Here is a 13,242-nt window from a genome sequence, read left to right as displayed (position 1 = left end):
TTGCAATTGGTTCTAGTTTATGATTCCATAAATGTTACATATTTTGCCTATAGCCTACATGTGTTTTAAAATAAATTTTAACTTTGAAAACATCAAAGGAGATAAAGTAACTTTTAATCTGGAATAGCTGAATATTCCCTCCCCATCAGAATAAAGGATGAGCACAAACAGTTAATTATTCAAAGATGTGCTTATCCAAGTAATTCCTGTACCGTTCTGTTTAAGGTGTGTATTTGAGTGATAAGAAGAAATAACAGCTACAATAAACTGAATGCCTTTTCTGGAAATGTTTTATAAGGGTTGTTGCACATATGTCTGGCATCATCCTCAGTTATCTTTGAGGGTGCCAAGAGGTTAGAGAAGTTGACAGTGTGACTAATGTCACACCTAGGAATGGAACTGGACCTGAAAACCAGAGTGTGATTTCAGGCCCTGCTATGTGATGAGATAGTTCATTGTTTTGCTTTAAGCACTATTTTGGCCGTTGTGTATGCTTTAAGTTTACTTTGATGTCTGATTTTTTTTTTTTTTTTTTTTTGCCCGTTGTGGGGCCTGAACTCTGGGCCTGGGCGCTGTCCCTCAGTTCTTCAGCTCAAGGCTAGCACTCTACCACTTGAGCCACAGCGCCCCTTCCGGCTTTTTCTGCTTATGTGATGCTGAGGAATTGAACCCAGGGTCTCATGCATGTGAGGCAAGCGCTCTACCACTGAGCCACCTTCCCAGCCCAGTATTTTTAAATATGAAATTATCAGCATGAATCTGAATACCCAATTTATTTCTGCTTTGCTCCTTGTGATACCAAATTATAAAACTACTGGACCTCTTAATAGGGTTGGTCTTCCTCAGTGAAGTTGTGGTCTTGCTGCTGGTTGTCTATCCCCCTGGCATCACAACTTTGCTGCCTCTAGTCATAATTATTTCCTTAGTTTTTCTCTAAAAAAAAAAAAAAAAAGATAGTTGTGGCATATAAATAGTTAGAGCCAGTGGCTCACGCCTGTAATCCTAGCTACTCAGGAAGCTGAGATCTGAGGATCACAGTTAAAAGCCAGCCCAGTCTAGGAAAGTCTGTGTGACTCTTATCTCCAATAAACCACTGTGGCTCCAGTGGTAGAGCGCTCACCTTGAGCTGAAGAGCTGAGGGACAGTGCCCAGGCCCAGAATTCAAGCCCCACAACCAACCAAAAAAAAATAAACAGTTAGATCAAAGCACTGCTGATTAGTATAGATAGTTCGTGTATTTTTTGCTTTTAAAGAAGCTTTTGTTTTTAAAGAGGCTTTGAGGAATGAGAGGGAAAGAGGAAACAGCTTGCATTAAGCAAAATGAAAGAAATATACATATCACCCAATGTGGAAGAAATTGTTGTATTGTCAAAGCTCATAGAATTCACAGACATTATAGAGCATGATAATGACAGTTTGCCTTGTGAACGCTAAAATGTGTTTGTGAATTTAACTAAGTATCACTATCTCACAATACTGTGAAATTTATGTAATCACTTAATCTCTGTTGTCACCAGCCATACATGGCTTTTAAGCACTTGAAATGTAGCTGAGGTGTTTGCAAAACTGACTTTTAAACTTTATTAATTTTAAATTAACTCATTCAGGAGCATGTGGTAGAGTGTTTGCGTTTTTAGACAATTCGTATGAAGTAAAAAATTCACCTTATACCTTACACTGCTTTTATATGCCAAATCTAAATGTTAACATATTGATGTCTTACAATTTGATAACCCATTTACCCTCTCTGATACAACAAACCTAAAACTTTTTTTGTCCTTCTTTATTCTTTTTTTTGAACCACATTGTTATCACTATCTGAGCCATAAGTAATATGATCTAGGGTCCTTGTTTTCATAAGAATTAGAAATAGTAGGGCTGGGAAGGTGGCTCAGTGGTATAGCGCTTGCCTTGCATGCCTGAGGCCCTGGGTTCAATTCCTCAGCACCACATAAGCAAAAAGAAAAAAGCCAGAAGTGGTGCTGTTGCTCAAGTGGTAGAGCACTAGCCTTGAGCTGAAGAGCTGAGGGACAGTGCCCAGACCCAGAGTTCAGGCCCCATGACCGGACCCAAAAAAAAAAAAAAAAGAATTAGAAATAGTAGTATCTGTAAGAGACACTTGTCCACATGATTTAATATTTGCTATTTGTAATTCCTCCAATAACTCTTCCAACAAACCAATGTTAGAAAGCCCTTAAGTTTCCCCATTGCTACTCCAGTGTACATTCTAGCAGATGGACATGTTACTCACTATTGCATGCCCTCTGAGCTTTCTTTGTCTATTCCCAAAAACTGAAACTTCCAATAAGTGCACTGCCAGAAAGCTGGGCTACCTCAGAATCTTTTTGTATCAGAAAATCAGCTCAGCCTTCAGCTTTCATCCTGGTTATTTTATTACTTTCTCTGGCCCTTCTAGCCTCCATTCACCTGCTCCCAAGATGCCTTCAAAACTTCCTTTTATATTATGTGACTTTGGGGAAGGGGCTGCTCACAAGTGCCCTATCTGCTTTTCCTGCTTCTCTTAGCCTTCAGGCTGCTCTCATCCTGCAGATGTCAGCCTCCTCCCTCTTGAGAGTCACTGTTCACCTCCCTCATTGCTTCCTACTCTCCCATTCAGAAATGAATATCTGAATCTGAAGAGAATACACATTCTTTTGTAAAAATCTGTCATTGTGATTGGATGTGGTTATCGCACAAATATAGATGAATACCTCAGTGATACTTACATTTTTAAATGATTCTTACAGTGTCAGTTGTTGGTGGAAACCTTAATAGTTCAATGTTGTTCGTAATTGTTTAATTCTCTTGTTGATAACCAGATTATCCAGACAAGGGCTTCTGCTTAGACATGAAAATAGTCTACATGTATAAAACCAGGTATTTCTGTGTCATTTTGTTACTATGGAATTCTACTTTTTCCTTTGAGAGCTAATTGTCCAATAAAAAGTATTATTTATTTATCTGCTCAACAAATATTTATGTATTGAGTTCCTACATGTGAGAAACACTGTACTTGCCAATGAATAAGTGAAGGATTTTTTTAGGTAAAATTTATAGGTTTCTCTTCCCAGACCTTCTGATATAATGGTATAGGTCAATAGTTGAGTGTTTTTCCATTTTGGCAGATCTTAACAGTGTTGTTGTTTTTTTTTTTTTAATATCTGAAGGATGTGATTGTTGGAGGCCCACGCCTAATCCTAGCTACTCAGGAGGCTCGGATCTGAGGGTCAAGGTTGGAAGCCAGCTCCAGCAGGCATACCTTCAAGACTCTTATATTCAATTAAACAGCAAAAAGTTGCAAATGGGGGAATGGCCCAAGCACCTGTCATGAGTAAAAAAAAGTCAAGCAAGAGCTCAAGGCCTGAAGTTCAAGCCCCAGTACTGGCACAAAACAAAACATTTTGAGGAATGTATATATTATTGTCCTGATTTTTTTATTGTTCTTCGGTTTTTTTACAGTGCTAGGAGTTGAACTCAGTGCTTCATTGTACTTTACCACTGAGCTACATCCCTGGCCCTTTAGTTTTGTATTTTGTTTTAAAAAAAGGTCTCAAATTTTGGCTGAGCTGATCTCAAATTCCTGCCTCTGTTTCCAGAGTAGTTGGGATTGCAAGTGTGCACTATCATGCTGAGCTTCCTATGTGCCTGTCCTGGAGCTTGAACTCAAGTCCTGATTGCTGTCCCTGAGCTTGTGTGCTCAAGGCTCTACCACTTGAGCAACACCTCTACTCTGGCTTTTTTTTTTGGGGGGGGGGGAGGGCAGGGGTGTTTAATTGGAGATAAGAGTCTTATGGTCTTTCCTGCTCAGGCTGGTTTTGAACCTCAATCCTCAGCTCTCAGTCTCCTGAGCAGTTAGGATCATAAGCATGAGCATCGGTGCCTGGATCTATCTTATTTCTTAACATGAATTTTGTGTTTTGAAGTTGAATATATAATTGAATTATTACATTAAATCAAACTTTTGAATAATTTTTAATAATGCTCGATATATGTATCAAAAAGAAAATAAGGAATTTGATAAGGGAGGTTATAAACTATTATGGCATATGGGCTGGGAAGGTGGCTCAGTGGTAGAGCGCTTGCCTTGCCTGCCTGAGGCCCTGGGTTCGATTCCTCAGCACCACATAAGCAAAAAGAAAAAACCCAGAAGTGGCGCTGTGGCTCAAGTGGTAGAGTGCTAGCCTTGAGCTGAAGAGCTGAAGGACAGCACCCAGGCCCAGAGTTCAGGCACCACGACCGGACCAAAAAAAAAAAAAAAAATTAAAACTATTATGGCATAATAACTATTGACACTGTCTCAGTGGTCATCTTTTCTTCACTTTTAAAAAAGAATATCACTTCTCAGCCTATTGGCTAAGATCAAGTTATACCACTTATAAAGAAGAATGTTACTGTGTGTGCATGTCATTATATTTGTAGATGCAGATTTAGTTAGAAGTAGGCTGATGATTGTCAAGAAGAAATTACTTGCTTTATACTAAGTTCCATAGGACGTTTATTAGAATTTGTTTTCTATTCTGTAGCCTTATATGACATCCTAGAGAATGATGATCTGAGTTCAAGTTCTATCTTTGCTTACTATGAGGAAAATGTGAGGTGAAGGTGTACATAAAGCTCTTATCGGGGCTGGGAAGGTGGCTCAGTGGTAGAGCACTTGTCTTGCATGCCTGAGGCCCTGGGTTCAATTCCTCAACACCACATAAGCAAAAAGAAAAAAGCCGGAAGTGGCACTGTGGCTCAAGTGGTAGAGCACTAGCCTTGAGCTGAAGAGCGGAGGGACAGCGCCCAGGCCCAGAGTTCAGGCCCCACGACCGGACAAAAAAAAAAAGCTCTTATCACCCTTTCTAACACATAGTAAATACTTCTCAGGTATCTACTATGGCCAAAGTTATAAGTGATACAATTGTTAATCATTGTTATTTGTATGTGTTTATGATAGTCCTGAGCTTGACCTTAGCGCCCGGGTGCTATCCTTGAGTTGTTTTGCTTAAGACTAGTGCTCTACCACTTGAGCTATAGCTCCACTTCTGACTTTTTTGGTGATTCATTGGAGATTAGAGTCTCACAGACTTTGCAGCCCAGGCTGGCTGTGAACCGTGATCCTTAGATCTCAGCCTCCTGAGTAGCTTGGATTATAAACATGAGCCACTGATATGGGCTTAACTAGTTTCTTATTCAGAGAAGTGAATTTATTGTTTATTGTTATGTTTATTGTTAATATAAGTGAGAATAAGAAATACATATATTTTTATGTAAAACTTAATAAAAGGTGTTAATATTTTAGTTCCCTTAATTTTCACCCCATGTAATTTTTAATCTAGGTCTAAAAATGTAGGATCTCATTTACAGATTTTCTAGTAAAAATGGATTAAATCCTGTCATTAGTTACAGGAATATAATTGCCCTCCCATCCTAGTTGTTTAAGCCAGGAATCTGAACTCAGTCCTCTCCACTGACTTTGTTTCTCTCTCTCTCTCTCTCTCTCTCTCTCTCTCTCTCTCTCTCTCTCTCTCTCTCTCTCTCTCTCTCTCTGTCTCTCTCTGTCTCTCTCTCTGTCTCTGTCTCTGTCTCTCTCTCTCTCTCTCTCTCTCTCTCTCTCTCTCTCTCTCTCTCTCTCTCTCTCTCTCTCTCTCTCTCTCTCTCTCTCTCTCTCTCCTTCCTTCCTTCCTTCCTTCCTTCCTTTTTTTTGCTAGTCCTGGGTGAGCCACAGTGCCACTTCTGGCTTTTTCTGAGTAGTTTATTGGAGATGAGTCTCACAGACTTTTCTGCCCTGGCTGCCATCAAACCCCAATCCTCAGATCTCAGCCTTCTGAATAGTTAGGATTATAGGTGTGAGCCACTAGTGACTGGCTGTTCACTGACTTCCACTTTTATTTCCTCTTATTCAGTTAGGCACTAGCTTCTATTGAAACTGTCTTCAGCATATATCCTAAATGTATTTAACTTGACTCTCCTAATCCAAATGAGTATTGTCTTTCTTTTTGACTCCCTAAGTCTCCTGGCTTGGTTTTCACCCCACAATATTCTGCCAATACTAGCCAGAGGAGTATTTTTCTTTCTTTTTTTTTTTTTTTTTTTTTTTTTTTTTTTGGGTCCGGTCGTGGGGCCTGAACTCTGGGCTTGGGCGCTGTCCCTCAGTTCTTCAGCTCAAGGCTAGCGCTCTAGCACTTGAGCCACAGCGCCACTTCCGGCTTTTTTTTCTTATGTGGTGCTGAGGAATCGAACCCAGGGCCTCATGCATGCAAGGCAAGCGCTCTACCACTGAGCCAACTTCCCAGCCCCTCTTTCTTTTTTTTTAATTGTGAAAATACTGTACAGAGGGCTTATGATTACATGGGCAAGGTAATGAATACATTGTTGCCTCCTCCTGTTTCCCCTTCCCATCCACCCCCTCCCCTGCACCAAAGTTGTAAAGTTCATTTTTTTTGATGTAACATCTTGTACATCTCATTGTACATCCCTATTTAAGCAATTTGTTTTTTCCCTTCCCCTCCACAAATTATGCCAACATCAAATTCAGTGAAAAGAGGGGTTATACCATGGGGAGGGGACATACAAAGCAACATATCTTATAAATATGTTAGAAACAATAGCAAGAAAGAAAAACCATTTGAACCTTATCTTGGGCTTCATTGCACCTAACATCAACTTATCTGACCATTTTTGCTTGTCTCAGACATACTCTAGTTATTGCAAATAAGGGAAACCATGGGACCTGTGTTTCTTTGGGCCTGGCTTACTTCACTTAATATAATTTTTTCCAAAGTCTTTCCATTTCCTAACAAATGGGGCGTTGTCATTCTTTCTGATGGAGGCATATAACCCTCAAAAATCAATGGATTTTCTTTCTGCCAACACTGAGAAAAACGTGGCTGAAATCAGGAAAGCAACTCATTCGTAATAGCCCTACAAAAAATAAAATATCTAGGAATTAACTAAAGAGGTGAAGAACCTCAACTTCTATGATGAAAACTTTAAGAACCTGAAAAAGAAAATCAAAACAGAATTTAGAAAGTGGAAAAACCTCCCGTGGGTTGGAAGGATCAACACCGTGAAAATGGCAATAATTCCCAAGGCTATCTACAAATTCAATGCGATACCTATCAATAGTCCAACCTCATTCTTCAAGGAAATAGAAGAGGCAATCCAAAAATTCATATGGAACAATAAAAGACCCCTAATAGCAAAAACAATCCTTAACAGAAAGAACAGTGCTGGAGGAATATCAATACCAAATTGCAAACTCTACTACAAAGCCATAGTAATCAAAACAGCTTGGTACTGGCACAAGAACAGACCTCAGGACCAGTGGAATAGAATTGGAAACTCAGAAATGAACCCACAGACCTATTGCCATCTAATCTTCGATAAGGGAGTTAAAAAAAAATAGAATGGAAGGAAGACAGCCTCTTCAGAGGAGTATTTTTAAAACACAGATTTGATTCTTTCTTTGCTTTGAAATTCTATTTCCTGTTAACTTTAAGATTTAAAAATATTTAAGACAACCTAAGCTAAGTGCCTGTGGCTCACGCCTGTAAACCTAGCTATTCAGGAGGCTGAGACCTGAGGATCACAGTTCAAAGCCCGCCCAGGTAGGAAAGTTTGTGAGACTTATCTACAATTAACCACCAGAAAACCAGAAGTGGTGCTATGGCTCAAGTGGTAGAGTGCTTGCCTTGAGCTGAAGAGCTGAGGGATAGCTCCCAGGCCCAGAGTTCAAGCCCCACAGCCAATAAAACCAAACCAAAAAAAGACAAACCATACATTCTATATATTTATTTACTACTTACCTTTCTAGATTTCCCTTTGTATAAATTCACTTTAAAATTCAGTTTCCTTAGTGGGAGTTAGTCTGTTAAAAAGATTCATTTGAAGTTTGTTTTTGTTTGTTTTTTTTGGGTCCTGTCATGGGGCCTGAACTCTGGGCCTGGGCGCTGTCCCTCAGATCTTCAGCTCAAGGTTAGCGCTCTACCACTTCAGCCACAGTGCCACTTCTGGCTTTTTTCTTTTTGCTTATGTGGTGCTGAGGAATCGAACCCAGGGCTTGGAGCATGCAAGGCATGCGCTCTACCACTGAGCCATCTTCCCAGCCCCTGAAGTTTGTTTTTTGTTTTGGTTTGATTTAGGATTTTTTGGCTTTTTGCCTTTTTTTGGGGGGGGGGGGGGTCCGGTCGTGGGGCCTGAACTCTGGGCCTGGGCGCTGTCCCTCAGCTCTTCAGCTCAAGGCTAGCGCTCTAACACTTGAGCCACAGTGCCACTTCCGGCTTTTTTCTTTTTGCTTATGTGGTGCTGAGGAATCGAACCCAGGGCTTGGAGCATGCAAGGCAAGCACTCTACCACTGAGCCACCTTCCCAGCCCCAGGATTTTTTGGCTTTTTGAGACAGAGTCTACCTATGTAGTATGGACTAAGAGTCATGATTCTTCCATTGGCCTTCCAAGTGTTGGAATTTATAGGGATATGCCACCATGCCTTGTCTGTTTTGTTTTGGGTTAAGTGTTTTAGTGTTTTTATTGTTTAACAGGCTGATAATTGAGAGATGACTTTCAAACTTCACTAAATGAATTTCCAAAAAGATAATTCTCAGTCACCTAAAATTTTAAATTACGGATTTTTAAAAGAAATGGAGTTTATTTCATTAGAATATGTAAGATTCACGCTTAACTACTTAAGAATCTTATACTTTGATAAATAAATATAATTTGACTACCACAGTAATTATTTTATGAATTTTATCCTCATTCATTTTATATTTTTTAATTTCTGTTTTGTCCTGTTTTTTTTTTTTTTGTTTTTTTCTATTGTTGTTGTTGATGTTGATGTTGATGTGAAACCAGGACTCAGACTACATACCTGACCCTTTGTTCATTGGCTGGCTCTCTACCAACTTAGCTTCACCTCCAGCCCCTCTCAATCACTTTAGAACCATGAGAAATGTAAGAAGATGTGGTCTGTCCTTATCTTCTAAAAATGTGGGTGTATATTTTAAATTAATTATTTGGTTGTAGTGTTAGGAGTAGGTACAGGTACCAAGTATTTTTTAATTATTTATAAAAAACTAATCATAGAATATTGTTTTTCTATTACCGTTGCTTGAAAGTAACACAGTTTGTTAAATTAAAAAAACAAAACAATTTTTAAAATAGTCATTACAGTGAGGTGTTCTCCCAGTTCAGTCTTAAATCTCCTCATTTAGATTGCTGTTCCTTTTTGTAAAAACAGTATCTCCCAATTTTATTATTTTGACAAATCTAGGTACACTTTTTTTTACTTTGAAAGCATTTTCAAGTTGGCAGTGTTTTTTTGTTTTTTGTTTTTTTATTGTGAAAATACTGTACAGAGGAGTTACAATTACATGGGCAAGATAATGAGTACATTTCTTAACAAGCATTGTAGCCTCCTCCTTTGTTTCCCCTTCCCATCCCTGAGTCAGCAGTGTTTAACTTGTACATTGTTCAGTATGAAAGAGTTGCAGATTGTTCTAACACTTTATGAGATAATGCTAAATGAATTATTTAGTGTTAAATATAAGAGCCCTGCTAAATTATTTTAAACTATTCAAGGTTAATTAAAGTATTTCAAGATTTTCTTCTTTAAAATTATGCTGTATTTTCAGTCCATAGATTAACCTTTTGAATTTTGAATCATAGGATATACTCTTTTAATTAAAACAAAACCTTTGAAGCTGGCTTTTTAAATATATAATAGGAAGGTTAAATTTTAATATGAACTCTATATTTTAAAAAAAGAACAGTATTTTCCTTTGAGGATAAGTGTGGTCTGATTCTAGATAGTAAAATTGGCTTTTAAACTTGTCAAATGTGAATTAAAAGTCTGCCTCGTGAATCTGAACCGGGATATACTGACTACAAATAAACTACCCTTTGTAAAGAAGCTACCTAAATGAACTGAAACCCTGAGAAGTTTTCAGATGGGAGGAATGGGAACAGTTCCTTAATATGGAAGGAAGGAGTTGGCGCATGCCTCCTTACTTGAATGTTTCATAAAATCAGATCATGGAGTGATTGGATTGAAAATTGAAACAGCGAAAATAATATGGTGGCAGCAAGGCAGATCACAGCTGAGGAAGGCCAGACCTTACAAACCTATTGCCTTAGAGCGTAGGGCTAAATTAGAACACAAAGAGTTGTGTGTTCAGATATAGGCTGGAGTTACCAATACCCAGTTCTAACACAAGCTCAACATTCCTGATAGCTGTCTTCAATCCTTCCTCTCTTTTAAAGATTTATCTCTTAGTAGCTTTAAGATATCTCCGTTTAGGGCTGGGAAGTTGGCTCAGTGGTAGAGCGCTTGCCTTGCATGCCTGAGGCCCTGGGTTCGATTCCTCAGCACCACATAAGCAAAAAGAAAAAAGCCGGAAGTGGCGCTGTGACGCAAGTGGTAGAGCTCTAGCCTTGAGCTGAATAGCTGAGGGACAGTGCCCAGGCCCAGAGTTCAGGAGCTGAAGAGCTGAGGGGCAGTGCCCAGGCCCAGAGTTCAGGCCCCACGACCGGACCCAAAAAAAAAAAAAAAGATATCTCCGTTTAGGTAATCTGATAAGATAATCCTATATCTATACTAATTATTGCAAATAAGGGAAACCATGAGACCTAAATTTCTTTTAAGGACTGGCTTACTGCACTTAATATGATTTTTTCCAAGTCTCTGTTTCCTAACAAATGGGGCAATGTCATTCTTTCTGATGGAAGCATAGAATTCCATTGTGTATATATACCACATTTTCTTGATCCATTCATCTACTGAGGGGCATCTGGGTTGGTTCCATATTTTAGCTATGGTGAATAATGCTATGATAAACTTAGTTGTGCTGGTAGCTTCAATATGGCCTTGTTTGTTTACATTTGGGTCAATGCCCAAAAGTAGGATTGCTGGGTCATAGGGGAGGTCTATGTGTAGTCTTTTTTTTTTTCTTTCTTTTTTCTTTTTTTTTGTCGGTTGTGGGGCCTGAACTCTGGGCCTGAGCGCTGTCCCTCAGCTCTTCAGCTCAAGGCGAGCGCTCTACCACTTGAGCTACAACGCCACTTCCGGTTTTCTGGTGGTTTATTGGAGATAAGCGTTTCTCGGACTTTCTTGCCCGGGCTGGCTTTGAACGGCGACCCTCAGATCTCAGCCTCCTGAGTAGCTAGGATTACAGGCGTGAGCCACCGGCACCCGGCCTATGTGAAGTCTTTTGAGGAACCTCCATTCTGCTTTCCAAAGTGGTCAAACAAATTTATACCTCCACCAGCAATGCAGTAGGGTTCCCTTTTGGCCACATCCCTTCCAGCAACTGTTGTTATTAGAGTTCTTGATTAGAGCCATTCTAACTGGGGTGAGGTGGAATCTCAATGTTGTTTTGATTTGCCTGAAAAGTTCAAAAGTATTTTCCTATGTCCATATAAGATGATACTAAATGAAATAAATCCCAAGATATGGACACAAGAGGTCTGTGTTGGTTGTTACTGTTTTAAATGTACTATGTGATTTTTTTTTTCCTTTGTATGTTCTTCCTCCTATGACCTATCCCCTCTTGTCTCTGTACTTGATTTTGGTACCCTGCATCTTGTCTAATCTGGAGAGGGAAAGGGGAATAACAAAATTCTGAAACAAAGACACAGGATGACCCATTGCAACAATGATACCCACAAGACAGTATTTTTTGGGGGGGTGTGTGGTCCGGTTGTGGGGCCTGAACTCTGGCCCTGGGCGCTGTCCCTCAGCTCTTCAGCTCAAGGCTAGCCCTCTACCACTTGAGCCACAGCACTACTTCTGGCTTTTTTTTTCTTTTTTCTTATGTGGTGCTAAGGAATGGAACCCAGGGTCTCATACATGCAAGGCAAGCGCTCTACCACTGAGCTACCTTCCAGCTTTGTTGGGGGAGGCAGGGGATAGTGGAACAACAAGGAAACGGGTAATAATGATCAACAAGTAATGTACTCATTGCCGTACTCACATAACTATAACCCCTCTGTACAGCATCTTTACAATAATTCTTTTTTTAATGTGGTGTGTGTATACATATATATATATATATACATATATATATATATATATATATGATATCTCTGTTTAAAGGGTCCTCCTCTACCTTATCTTTATGCCTGGTTATTAGATGCCTGAGCATTCCTCCTCCAGCTTATCCTCAAAGGCACATGTTGGGTTAATCATGGCTTCCTATAAACATGCCATCCACCATCTCAGTACTGCCTACCCAAACCTCAAAACTTCTGTTAGTTACTTAGAATGTTAGTTCATAAAACCATCTAAGAAGTGATGGCGGGTGGTGGCTGTTCACACCTGGTAATCCTAGCTACTCAGGAGGCTGAGATCCAAAGACCACATTTCAAAGCCAGCCGGGACAAGAAAGTCCCTGAGACTCATCTCTCCAATAAATCACCAGAAAACCAGAAGTGACGCTGTGGCTCAAGTGACAGAATGCTAGGCTTTGAGCTGAAGAGCTCAGGGACAGCATCCAGACCCAGAGTTCAAGTCCCATGACCAAAAAAGATGCTATTTCTTTTTAAAAAGGATACTTTCTTTTTTGATTATCAAAGTAATAGATACTTATTACAGGAAGTTTAGAAAACCATTCCGAAATCTCTTAAAATGTACTCATTCTGATCTTTTCTTTCCTATCTTTCATGTTCTGCTTTTTAAATAAACACTGCCTTTTTTGTTTTTTATGTAGTAGGTAATTTTCTCATGGCTATATCTCCTTGCTGTGCCCATTGCACCTCATTAGTTCTTTGGGGTTTATTTTCCTTTTTATTGAATAAATCCTTGAATACCTCTCTCAGTGAGGAACTGTGAATGATAAGCTTAAGAGATTTTTTTCCAAAAATATTTTTGCAATTATAAGTTATCTGGATTGGCAGGCAATTTTCTTAAATATATTACATTTTGCATTCTCATATCCTGCTGATGAGAAGTCTAAAGGTGCAGTGATTCCTTTTGTTCCCTTAACACCTTAGAAAGCTGCACTTTGGGACTGGAAGCATAGCTCAAGTGGTAGAGCTTTGCCTGTCCAGCAAGTGTGAGGCTCTGAGTTATGTCATGCCAAATTTAGGACAAAATTTCAAATCTTAAGACTGCTACTTAAAGATAAAGAAGGATGTTTTCTAACATGCTATACAGAGTGTATGTTTTATGACTCTCTCCAAAGACAGTATTTTGAGTTACTTTAATTTATATAGAATCCTGAAATGTTTCTAGACCATTGCTTTTCAGGGTAGTTTCTGTGGTA

General features: G+C 39.3%; 1 protein-coding gene across 1 annotated transcript in view; it reads left to right on the top strand.

The window, feature by feature from the left end:
• Positions 1–13,242, top strand: part of Gtf2f2 (general transcription factor IIF subunit 2) — a 134,428-nt gene that overhangs the window by 101,675 nt on the left and 19,511 nt on the right. The gene's annotated exons all lie outside the window — the stretch shown is intronic.

The sequence above is a fragment of the Dipodomys merriami genome, unplaced genomic scaffold, assembly GCF_024711535.1.
Source record: "Dipodomys merriami isolate MVZ:Mamm:240054 unplaced genomic scaffold, mDipMer1.0.p SCAF_192, whole genome shotgun sequence".
In the NCBI taxonomy this organism is placed as follows: Eukaryota; Metazoa; Chordata; class Mammalia; order Rodentia; family Heteromyidae; genus Dipodomys; species Dipodomys merriami.
Note: the sequence above shows the minus strand (reverse complement) of the source record. Positions and strands in the feature narration are given on the sequence as shown.